The sequence below is a fragment of the Kogia breviceps genome, chromosome 1 (genome assembly GCF_026419965.1).
Source record: "Kogia breviceps isolate mKogBre1 chromosome 1, mKogBre1 haplotype 1, whole genome shotgun sequence".
Lineage (NCBI taxonomy): Eukaryota > Metazoa > Chordata > Mammalia > Artiodactyla > Physeteridae > Kogia > Kogia breviceps.
The window spans coordinates 189,813,748-189,826,392 of record NC_081310.1 but is presented as its reverse complement, the minus strand read 5'-3'; the positions used below and the strand labels follow the sequence as shown (position 1 = coordinate 189,826,392).

The 12,645-nt window shown below is 40.0% G+C and overlaps 1 protein-coding gene and 1 pseudogene across 1 annotated transcript in view; both read right to left on the bottom strand.

Moving 5' to 3' along the window:
• The window catches only part of SDHB (succinate dehydrogenase complex iron sulfur subunit B), a 36,634-nt gene that overhangs the window by 11,602 nt on the left and 12,387 nt on the right, over positions 1-12,645 (bottom strand). The window lies entirely within an intron of this gene.
• Positions 9,579-10,803, bottom strand: LOC131762555 (protein FAM210A-like; annotated as a pseudogene).

Sequence of the window (12,645 nt, the reverse complement as noted above, 5' to 3'; positions counted from 1 at the left end):
GCTTTGAGATTACTGACAAATAATAGTGTGTAAATTTAAGGTGTATAACATGGTAATTTGATATATAGTGAAATGATTACCATAATAAGGTTGGTTAACATACCTGCATTATCTGTACGTATTTCTACCAACAATATGCTATACCCTTTTCACTGTACCTCTGCTAACACTGGGAATTGTAACCTTTAAAAACCTCTGCTACTCTGAGAATGGAGAAGTGTTATTACTGTCAGTGTTTTAATTTGAGATCTCTGAATACTACAGTGGTTGAATATGTCATAAATTCACTGAGCTTTCCTCACTTACCAGTTATTTACTGAAAGCCTGCTCTGTACCAGTTCTGTTCTAGGTGCTAGAGATACACCAGAGGACAAAACAGATGCAAATTCCTGCCCGCACAGAGCATTCTTTCTAGTGGACTAATTCTATAGACTGTCTGTCCATGTTCTTTGCCTCTTTGTTTACTGAAGTCTGGGGATTTTTTTTTTTTTTTTTCTTTTAAAGATCTGAGCCTACCATCTTCTAAAACAAAAACTCTTCTATTTTTCTGTACTACTAACTCCCAATACTTCACTTCTGGTCACCAAGTGTGTGGGTGTCTTTCCCATGCCAAGCAATTCTGCAACACCAAGTGGGTGTCTGACAGTGTACTTCAATTCTGCCACTATCAATCGGAGTGGCTCACAGATTAGATTACTGGTTTCTTATAAAAGCATCAACCCTGCAACAGCCAAATGGAAGAGACACACAGGGCAAGGTATGTGGGAAGGGGAGGAGAGCTTCCATACCCTCTCCTGCAGGCCACTCTCCCAGCACCTCCTGGAGTTTACCAACCCAAGCTCTCTGAACCATGTACTTCAAGGATTTTTATGAAGGCTTAATTACGTAGGGATGATTGACTATACCATTGGTCTCTGGTAACTGATTCAACCTCTACCCCCTCTCCCCTCCTGGGAGGTCAGGGGATGGGGCCGAAAGTTCCAGCCCTCTAATCACATGGTTGGAATCCCTAGCAACCAGCCCCCATCCAGTGGTTACCTAGGGGCTTTTAAGAAATCACTGCATTAATATAAACTCAGGTGTGGTTGAAAGGGGCTTGTTATGAATAACAAAAGATACACATTTCACCTTTATTATTTTCTGAAGCTATTTCAGGAACTGGGAACGAAAACAAAATATAACAAAAGATGACCCTATAGCTCTTATTCTTTAGGATTACAAGGGTTTTAGAAGACAGAAACCCAAGACCAAATAAATATCACAGTATCACACATCTAATACATCTGTTGCTAATCTTGCTCCCGCCCTCAACCAGCAATTGGCTATCTGACTTCTGATTTTGGTAATCAAAATTTTTTTTTCACTTTCGTTTTTTTTAAAAGGCCACTCCACACAGCATGTGGGATCCTAGTTCCCCGACCAGGGATCAAACCCGCGCTGCCTGCACTGGCAGGCAGAGTCTTAACCACTGGCCCCCCAGGGAAACCCCCGGTTATCAAAATTTTAAAACACACATAAAATTTAAATGTTTACATTGTTAAAAGCTGACCACTTTCCCCCTTATGATACTATCCTCTTTTAAGTCTAAAAGACCACACTCCTTCCTGTGGTTTGATGAATATTTTGAATTTTCTTCCATTTTAAAATTATTTCCCCCAAGTTGCAAAAATTGCTAATCAACTGCCCCAAATCACTGACTGACTAAACCCTCTTTTGCTTCTGATTTGTGATACTCCTCCTCCAACCGCCCCAATCTATACTAGAATTTTATATATAATGTAGTCTATTTTGGAACTCCTTTTTTTTTTTTTCTTTCTTTTGGCCACGCGGCGTGGCTTGTGGGATCTTAGTTCCCTGACCAGGGATTGAACATGGGCCCTTGGCAGTGAAATCATGGAGTCCTAACTACTGGACTGGAAGGGAATTCCCTAGAAACGTTTTTTATTCTAATGATCTGTCTATTCTTGTCCTGGCATGTTTTAAATTACGTACATCAATTCTATTTATTCATTTTCTTTAAGTTACAAAAGCTGGTATTTGCATTTTATAAAAATTTCAAATATAAATAGCTAAAAAGCTAAAGCTCTTCCTTTAAACTGTCTCATGCTAAATTTCATAATAGGTAGGCAATATTAAGAGTTTGGTATAAATTTTCTCAAACTTAAAAAAATGCAATATATATACCATAGTATCTTGCTTTTTTCATTCAAAACAACTCTGCCAAGGGACTGTAATTACGTAACCATTTTCCTATGGAAGAACACTTAGGTTGCTTAAAATTCTTCCCCATTACACACAATGCTGCAAATAACATTTTGGTACATAGAAATCAATTGTTTTGGCTATTTGTCCTTTGCATTTCCATATGAATTTTAGGATCAGCTTGTCAATTTCTGCAAAAAAAGGCTGCTGGGGTTTGAGAGTGATTACAATGAATCTGTATATAATCTTGGGGTTGCACTGCCACCTTAAAAATATTAAGTCTTCCAACCCAGAAACATGAAATATCTTTCCGTTTATTTAGGTCTTTGTTAGTTTCTTTCAACAATGTTCTATACTTTTCAGTCTTGCATTCCTTTTGCCAAGTTTGTTCCTAAGTATTTTATTCTTTTTGATGTTACTGTAAATGGAATCATTTTCTTATTTTAGGATTGTTCATTGCTGGTGTACAGAAATACAATTGATTTTTATATACTTATCTTGTATCCTACAACTTTGCTGAACTAATTTATTGATTCTAATAATTTTTTGGTGTGGATTTGTTAGGATTTTCTATAAACAAGGGCATGTGATCTGTGAAAAGAGAGTTTCCTTCTTACTTTCCAATTTCCTTTTCTTCCTTTTTGTTCCCTAATTTCCCTGGTTAAAACCTTAAAATTCTGAATGGTTGATGCTAGTATAAAAAAATTATTTTTGCATATTGACCTTGTATCCTGAAACCTTGCTAAATTTACTTAGTATGTTCTTGTAGTTTTGTAGATTCCTTGGATCCTTGGAATTTTATATGTAAACAATCAAGTTATTTGTGACTACAGACAATTTAATTCCCTCCTTTTCAATCTTCATGTCTTTTATTTCTTTCATTTGCCTTTAATGCACTAGTTAGAATGTACAGTAAAATGCTGAATAGAAGTGGAGAGTGGACATCTTTGTTTTGTTCCAGGTCTTATGGATAAAGCATTCAATATTTCACAATTAAGCATGTTGTTAGCTGTAGCTTTCTCCATACATACTCTTTTTTTTAAAAAAACATTTATTTTTATTTATTTACCTATCTGTCTATCTTGGCTGTGCCGGGCCTTAGCTGCGGCATGCATGCAGGATCTAGTTCCTTGACCAGGGATTGAACCCGGGCCCCCTGCATTGGAAGCGTGGAGTCTTACCCACTGGACCACCAGGGAAGTCCCTAGATACTCTTTATCTGGTTGAGGAAGTTTCCTTCTTTTTCAAATTTGCACAGTTATGGCTTTTCTCCTTTATCCTCTATATGATGAACTACAATGATTGATTTTCCAGTGTTAAGCCTACTTCATATTCCTGAAATAAACTGAAACTTGGTCATTAAGGCATTATCTCTTTTAATAGATTGCTAGATTTGAACTGCTAAAATTTCTTGAGGATTTTTGTGTCTATGTTCACGAATGATACCAATTTGTAATTTTCGTTTTTGTAATGTCTTTGTTAGATTTTGGTATCAGGTTATGATGGCCTCATAAAATGAACTAGGAAATGAATATTCCTTGTTTATTTTCTGAAAGAATATTTGTGTTAGACTTTTCTTAAATGTGTGATATGATTCACCAGTGAAGACATCTGGGCCTGGAGTTTTCCGTGTGAAAATGTTTTTGATAACACATTTAATTTCTGTAACATAGAACTATTCATATTTTCTATTTCATCTTATGTCAATCTGGTAAGTTGTATTTTTTCAAGGAATTTGTCTATTTCATCTATTATTGAATTTGTCATAAAGTTATTCATAATACTCTCTTGGTATCATTTTAATATCCATAGGCTCTCTTTCTATCTTGATATTGGGATTTTGTTTTCTCTTATTTTTCTCCAGTCTGGCTAGGACATGATCAGATTTGTTGTTTCCAAAAAAACCAACTTTTGGTTTTATTTTTTTTCTACCAGCTGTCTCACCCCCAGCCCCCATTCTATTTGCTCTTATTTTATTATTATTATTATTATTATTTTTTTTTTTTTGCGGTACGCGGGCCTCTCACTGTTGTGGCCTCTCCCGTTGCGGAGCACAGGCTCCGGACGCGCAGGCGCAGCGGCCATGGCTCACGGGCTTAGTTGCTCCGCGGCATGTGGGATCTTCCCGGACCAGGGCACGAACCCGTGTCTCCTGCATCGGCAGGCGGATTCTCAACCACTGCGCCACCAGGGAAGCCCTATTATTTTTTTTTGTGGTACGCGGGCCTCTCACTGTTGTGGCCTCTCCCGTTGCGGAGCACAGGCTCCGGACGCACAGACTCAGCGGCTGTGGCTCACGGGCCCAGCCACTCCGCAGCATGTGGGATCGTCCCGGACCGGGGCACGAACCCGTGTCCCCTGCATCGGCAGGCGGATTCTCAACCACTGCGCCACCAGGGAAGCCCTGCTCTTATTTTTATTATTTCATTTTTCTACTTGCTTTTGGTTTACCTTGCTCTTCTTTTTCTACCTTCTTAGGGTAGAATCAGATCACTGATTCTAAACCTGTTTTCTTTTAATGTATGCATTTGAAGCTATAAATTTCCCTCTAAGCACTGCTTTACATGCATCTTGCATATTTTGAAATGCTATATTTTCATTATCATTTAGTTCAATATCTTCTCTAATTTCCCTTGTGATTTCTGCTTGATACCTAAAATATCTTGCTGTTACTACTTTAAATTTTAATTCCACTGTGGTCAGAGATTATACCCTGTAAGATTCCAACTTTCTGAAATTTGTTTTACAGCCCAGTATCTTAGTGAATGTACCATGTGCACTTAAAAAGAATGTGTATTTTATAATCACATTTATGATTATGTCTTCCTGATAAAATGATTCCCCTTATCATTATGAAATGTCCCCTCTTATTCCCAGTAGTGTTCTTTGCCTTGTAGTCTACTTTATCTGATATTACCATAGCCACTCTTTTTTATGTTTAATGCAGACTGCATGTATATTATTTTCCACTCTTTCACTTTCAACCTATCTGAGTCTTTATATTTAAAGTGCATTTTGGGGGACTTCCCTGGCAGTCCAGTGGGTAAGACTCCACACTTCCACTGCTGGGGGTGAGGGTTCGATCCCTGGTTGGGGAACCAAGATCCTGCATGTCCCACAGTGTGGCCAAAAAATTTTTAAAGTGCATTTTTTTGTAAATAGCATGTGGTTGGGCTCTGCTTCTTTACTTATTCTGACAATCTTTGCCATTTAATTGGAGTGTTCAGTCTCTTTTCATTTGATGTACTTACTTATTCTGACAATCTTTGCCATTTAATTGGAGTGTTTAGTCTCTTTTCATTTGATGTACTTATTGATATGGTTGGATTTGGGTCTATCATTTTACTATCTGTCCCAACACTTTTTCCCTGTTCTCTCTTTTCTGCCTTCTTTTAAGTAGTATTTTTAGATTGAGTAAATATTTTCAGAATTCCATTTTAGTATATATATATATATATATTTAATTTATATATTCCAATTCCATTTTAGCTATATATCTCTCTGCGTTTAAAAAAATGGTTACTCTAGAATTGTATGTCGTTAACTTTTCAGTCTATTTAGAGTTAATATTGTACCACTTCACGTAACAACATTCCAACCTCTATATAAGTTATATTTTATGTAAGACAATGTTATAATTTTGTTCTGTTTTTAAAAAACTATTATTTATTTATTTATTGATTGATTGAGGCTGCGCTGGGTCTTTTAGTTGCGGCATGTGGACTTCTTACTTGTGGCAGGTGAACTCTTAGTTGCAGCATGACAACTCTTAGTTGCAGCATGCATGTGGGACCTAGTTCCCCAACCAGGGATCAAACTTGGGCCCTCCGGACTGGGAGTGTGGAGTCTTACCCAATGGGCCATCAGGGAAGTCCCTATGATTTTGTTTTAAACAGTCATATCTATTTCAATAAAGTTAAGACCAAAAAATGGTTTTGTATTTATCATATATGGTGCCTTTTATTACTTTTCTAAGAGTTGAGTTTCCACTTGGCATTATTTTTCTTCAGCCTGAAAAACTTCCTTTTTCATGTGGCACAGGTCTCTGGCCCACCTGGTATTATTTTTCTTCATCCTGAAAAACTTCCTCTTTTACGCAGTACAGGAAGCTATGACTCCTTTTACTTTTTGTTATCTGAAAATGTCTTAATTTCATCTTCATCTTGAAGGATCTTTTTGCTGAATACAGAATTTCAGTTGACAGAGCTTTCCTTTTAGTAACTTAGAGAAGACATTCCACTGTCTTTTGGCTTCTGTAATGTCTGATGAGTAGTAAACAATCATTCATATCCCTGCATGCAATGTGTTGTTTTCTCATAGCTTTCAAGATTTTGTTTATCTTCAGTAATTTGATTATGATGTGCTTGGGTGGTTTTCTGTGTATCTACCCTGCTTGGAGTTCACTAAGATTCTATTTATTTATTATTTATTTATGTTGGGCTTGGAGTTCAGTAAGATTTTTTAAAAATTTATCTATCTATCTATCTATTTACTTATTTATGGCTGCATTGGGTCTTCGTTGCTCTGTGCGGCTTTCTCTAGTTGCAGTGAGCAGGGGCTACTCTTTGTTGTGGTGCATGGGCTTCTCATTGTGGTGGCTTCTCTTGTAGCAGAGCACAGGCTCTAGGTGTGCAGGCTTCAGTAGTTGTGGCACATGGGATTAGTTGCTCCGCGGCACGTGGGATCTTCCTGGACCAGGGCTCGAACCCATGTTCCCTGCATAGGCAGGCACATTCCTAACCACTGCACCACCAGGGAAGCCCTCACTAAGATTCTTCAATATGTAAATTATGTTTTTCACAAGCTTGAGAAATTCTTGGCCATTACCTTTTCAAATATATTTTTTGCCCATTCTCCCACTCCACTCCTTCTGGGACTCCAATTACATGTGTGTTAGACCTTCTGATACTGTTTCATCGATCAATGAGGTTCTTCTTTAAAAATCTTTTTTTCCTATTTGTCTTAAGAACAGACACTTCCTAGTAATATACTTTCAGGTTTACCAAACCTTCCTACTGTCATTTCCAATCTGCTGTTAAGCCTATCCAGTGAATTTTCTATTTCAGATATTGTATTTTTCAGTTCCAGATTTTCCATTGGTTCTTTTTAATTATCAACAGTTTCTAACTCTCTGCTGAGATTTCCTATCCCATCATGAGCATATCTTCCTTTATCTATGAACACAATTATAATTGCTTAAAATCCTTTCTGCTAGTTCCCACAACTTGGTTGCTTCAAGGCTGGTCTCCACTGATTGTCTTTTCACTGTTTCTTCGTATGATTAGTAATTTTGGGTTGTATGCTGGACCTTATGAATAACATGCTGTAGTAACCCTGGACTGTATCATGCTTCTCAGAAGAGTGATTTTTTTTTTTTTTTACACCTGCAGAGAATGTTTCACTAGAGAATTTCAAAGCACTCCCCAGTGCCTCACTTTCTGTAACTGGACAAACACAACACAATTATGAAACTGGATGGCAACAAATCTTAAATGGGCTGAACCAAAGGTGGAAACTCAGGATTATTAGTGCTTCTAAGACCCACAATTTTTCCTCATTGGAAAACACGCCCTATGCAACGTGAAAAGTAAAAAGAAAGTTTCATATAACACATGATTTTAAACCAGGCAGTCTCAGTGGTTAAAAATAAACAAATTCGTTAATATCTATCTTAGCATTTAATATACTCAAAAATGTGAATTATTTAATAAACAAGCTAAAACATGTTCACTGTTTTTGGATTTGAAAATGTGCTGTCAATTTGAAATCACACGTTTGATCTGTATCAGGAGACAAACCATCCTGCCTTATCAGGTCTGCATGTGGCAGAGTGAGCCCTGCCCCCTCACCACTCCACCCACCCCCACAAAGAAGAGTCCAACCACAGCATAGCCAATATAATGATTAGACGTATCAACTGTAAACATTATTTTCCCTTTAAAGTATTCTCTAAATTTGGCCAAACTCAGTATTTAATATGAAAACCTGGCCTCAGAGCAGTGATGCCTGTGGGACTATTTCTGGCATTCTCTTGCCTTATCAGATCACCCATAACAAAGACAGCCTAGAAAGAGGCCCGTTCCCTCTTTCAAGTCAAAGGTTAGAAATGAAGTAAAGGCAGAGCAAAAGGAAACACACAAACACATCCTCAAACACACCCACACAAGTTGGGGCAACTTTCACATCTGACATGACTGAATTTCATTCCAAGCAGGGTTTTTTTTTGTTTGTTTGTTTGTTTGTTTGTTTTTTGTTTGTTTGTTTTGCGGTATGCAGGCCTCTCACTGTTGTGGCCTCTCCCGTTGCGGAGCACAGGCTCCGGACCCGCAGGCTCAGCGGCCATGGCCCACGGGCCCAGCCACTCTGCGGCATGTGGGATCTTCCCGGACCGGGGCACGAACCCGTGTCCCCCGCATCGGCGGGCGGACTCTCAACCACTGCGCCACCAGGGAAGCCCCCAAGCAGGTTTTAATGATAGCTTTGCTATTTAAAAATTCAAGTAAAATGCTCAAGTAAGGATGCTTCAATGCAAGAGAAAAACAGCAGCTACAATTTTAAATTTTACTCCAAAATGGAATCAAGACTGACTTCTGGCTGGTGCAGACCAGGTGGCAGGGACAGGTAGGTCCCATCCTCCCAAACCTGCACTGCTGAGAACCACAAGCTCCAGGCACTGCTAAGGGTATTTGATCTCTACCATAAACTTAAGGTGTAATGATTTTCCCTTTTCCTCTGACAGATCAGTTGGAGAGGACATGATGCAGGAGTAACAGTTTTACATTCTGGGTGAGAAAGTGCTGTGCCGCACAGATTTGCTTAAAAATTTTGATTCTGGCAAGCTTCAGGTAAAAATCATTTTTAAAGGGTCAATATTTCATTTACCAATACATCTTATTTACATATACATAACCCAATTTTCATACAGCTTTCTTCATATGAAGTCTACATTTGAACTGGTATGTAACTGTTATATACTGTCTTTATAGAAAGACTAAATATCCTCTTATTCACAAGCGGTTCTGATGATAACAGTTTGTCTCCACATTGAGAACTGAATATAGTTAAAACCTCAATGAATAACAAAGATGAAGACCTAGTGTTAAATCTATGGAGGGCTGCACCAGTTATTCAAGGAGTCAGCAGCTGCATCTAAACACAAAGCAAGTTTGACTGATGACATGGACCACTGCTTAACGCTGCTAGACATGAAATTCTTATACTGCATTCATTTTTTCTTTTCAAAAAACACTGATTTTTCTAGCGATGTTTAACTTTAAAAAGTTATCTTAGTTCTTTAACCCTCAAAGAACTGCTATATTTAGGCTGCTAACCAAAAAAATAATCAAGATCATGTACCTTTGTCCATAGTCTCCAAGGGTTAAAGTGCAGGAACTGTCTATAACCTGGTATATAAGGCACCCTATTCCACTTTTTTCTTAAAAGAAGCCTTTCCTTTGGTTTCTTGCAGCTTTTCAGTGAGCCTGTCCTTTGTCTCCTCCAACTTTTCTGTGAGGAGCTCCTTTGTCTCCTCCATCCTGTCCTGCAGATACTCCTTCACAGGAGGTGGCGTCGAAAGCTGCGCAGATACTTCACAATGAAGGAGGTTCCCCCCCACCCCCCCGCAGGGTCACAGTGTACCGCGTAGGCACTGCAATCTTCAACAGGGCATATGCTGTTAGTGCATTTCCACTCCGGGAATTTTTCAGAATGTTTACTATGCTGTCAGGTAACCCAGTAAGTTCTAGAAAAGGAACGGCATTCACTCTGTTTATGGCTGCATAATAAAACATTCCACACCAAACACCGGAAGTTATTAGATGCACTGCAATCAAAACTTTCCCATATTATCTAAATGTTTTCTTTTTTAAAAAAATAAATTTATTTATTTTTATTTATTTATTTTTGGCTGTGCTGGGTCTTTGTTGCTGCACGCGGGCTTTCTCTAGTTGCAGCGAGAGGGGGCTACTCTGTTGCAGTGTGCTCACTTCTCATTGCGGTGTCTTCTCTGTTTCGGAGCACGGGCTCTAGGCACACAGGCTTCAGTTGTTGTGGCACACAGGCTCAGTAGTTGTGGTGCGCAGGCTCAGTAGGTGTGGTGCACGGGCTTAGTTGCTCCTCGGTATGTGGGATCTTCCCGGACCAAAGCTTGAACCTGTGTCCCCTGCATTGGCAGGCGGATTCTTAACCACTGCGCCACCAGGGAAGCCCTAAATGTTTTCTTAAATCGTTGATAAGGACTAACTGATCTGTCTTGTAAAGGATCAGGTTCTTCCTTTTTTTGGAGGGAGTTCCTGGGGATGCAGTACTGGATGACAGAACCCTCTTGGATAAGATATCCTGCTCCCGCTGTTTATGGTGAAGGACCCCTGGTTGGAGTGGATGAGCAATGAATGGCTTCCTTTCCTTTGCAGCACACTGGGCAGCAGGTAAGTGCAGCCATCGTTTCCGAGGGCCCGGTACCCAAAACACTCTGGATTCCGATGTATATAAAAGTAATGGTTCCTTTATGTTTTGACAGTGTCCCCAAAGACCAGCTTTATCTGGTTCCATGCATGTCCGACGTGCCAGTCGGAATACAGTCTTTGGTACATTTCATTGCATTTTGAAGAATGGAGATTGATGGATTTCAGCTTGTACAGAGACTCAGGACCTGAGGCCGCTGCCGCCGCTCCCCACCCCATGTCCCTCCAGAGTGATAAGCCGAGTGTGGGTCAGGGTGCCGGAAGCCGCGGGCTCAGGCGACCCAGCTTCCGGCCCGCTCACTCGACACACCAGTCCCACCAGCCACCCGCTCTTGCCGGTGCCCTCAGCATGGCCTGATTTATTTTTAAAGCAACAATCAGTATGGCTGAACTCAAGATCTGGGCACAGTTCATAAACAGAATTTGGGGCTCCCCCTCTGTACTTCTTTCCAGGATTTCACCCTCATTTTCTGGTGCTATGGTAGGTTCCAAATATATCATCTGGTTATTCAAGCTAGTGACCACACTAAGACTGTGGGGTTTTTTTGGTTTTGTTTTCATTAAATTTATTTATTTTCGGCTGCGTTGGGTCTTCGTTGCTTCGCGCGGGCTTTCTCTAGTTGCGGTGAGCGGGGGCTACTCTTTGTTGGGGTGCGCAGGCTTCTCACTGCGGTGGCTTCTCTCGTTGTGGAGCACGGGCTCTAGGCGTGTGGGCTTCAGTAGTGGCACGTGGGCTCAGTAGCTGTGGCTCACGGGTTCTAGAGCGCAGGCTCAGTAGTTGTGGCGCACAGGCTTCGCTGCTCTGTGGCATGTGGGATCTTCCTGGAACAGGGCTCGAACCCATGTCCCCTGCATTGGCAGGCAGATTCTTAACCACTGCACCACCAGGGAAGTCCCTAGACTGTGATTTTTTAAAATCGAGTTTTAGCCCTTGCACTCCCACATCAACTGGGGCTTGCCCTCAGGTAAAAAAAACATGCAAAACCAGTTTATTTATCCAAGCAACACTCTATATTTCCAAGTGTCAACTCCCTTACAGTTGTCTGCCTGCTTTGGTCACTCTCCTGTGCCTTCAGGTCATTGCTCCTTATATTTATCTTATAAACCAGAGTGTACAGTTATTATTTGTTGAAGGGTTAGCATGAGGGAAACTATTCCGCCATTACTGGAGGTAAACACAATCACTCTTTAAATTTTATCGTTAAGAACAGAGTTATGGGGCTTCCCTGGTGGCGCAGTGGTTGAGAGTCCACCTGCCGATGCAGGGGACGTGGGTTCGTGCCCTGGTCCGGGAGGATCCCACATGCTGCGGAGCGGCTGGGCCCGTGGGCCATGGCCGCTGAGCCTGCGCGTCTGGAGCCTGTGCTCCGCAACGGGAGAGGCCACAACAGTGAGAGGCCCGCATACCGCAAAAAAAAAACAACAACAAAAAAACAGAGTTATGAATTTAACTCTCCAGTTTTAATCACATTCTGTAGTTTTAATTTGCAATGTTTTTATTTTCTAAGTATCTGATAATAATATTTTTATTATTCCTTAATCAAGTAGTTATTTAAAAGAGTGCTTTAAATTTCCAAGTAATTAGGGTTTTTACGCTCTTAATATGAATTTTTAGTTTTATGGTATTATGGTCAGAAAATGTGGACTGTACAATTTCCCTTTCTTTGAATTTTATTAATGTTTGGTTGCTGAATATTTGATAATTTTGTCTGAGAAGATTATATATCAATTAACTCTATCTTATTAAAGGAGTTTGTATGTTGATAGAGTTTAAAAAAAGCATTTAAAGTACCTGTGGTTTTCAAACCATTTTTTTGGTGTCATAGAAGCTTTTGTTCAAAAGAAATACTTATTCATTTACAAATAAAACAGATCATAAAACAGAATAGCGCTGGTTCTACTTGGGAGGTGGAGGTGTGGAGTGGTGGGAAGCTAGAGCCCATCCCACTAGATTCTTCTTTCCTTTTGGCTACCTGTGGAG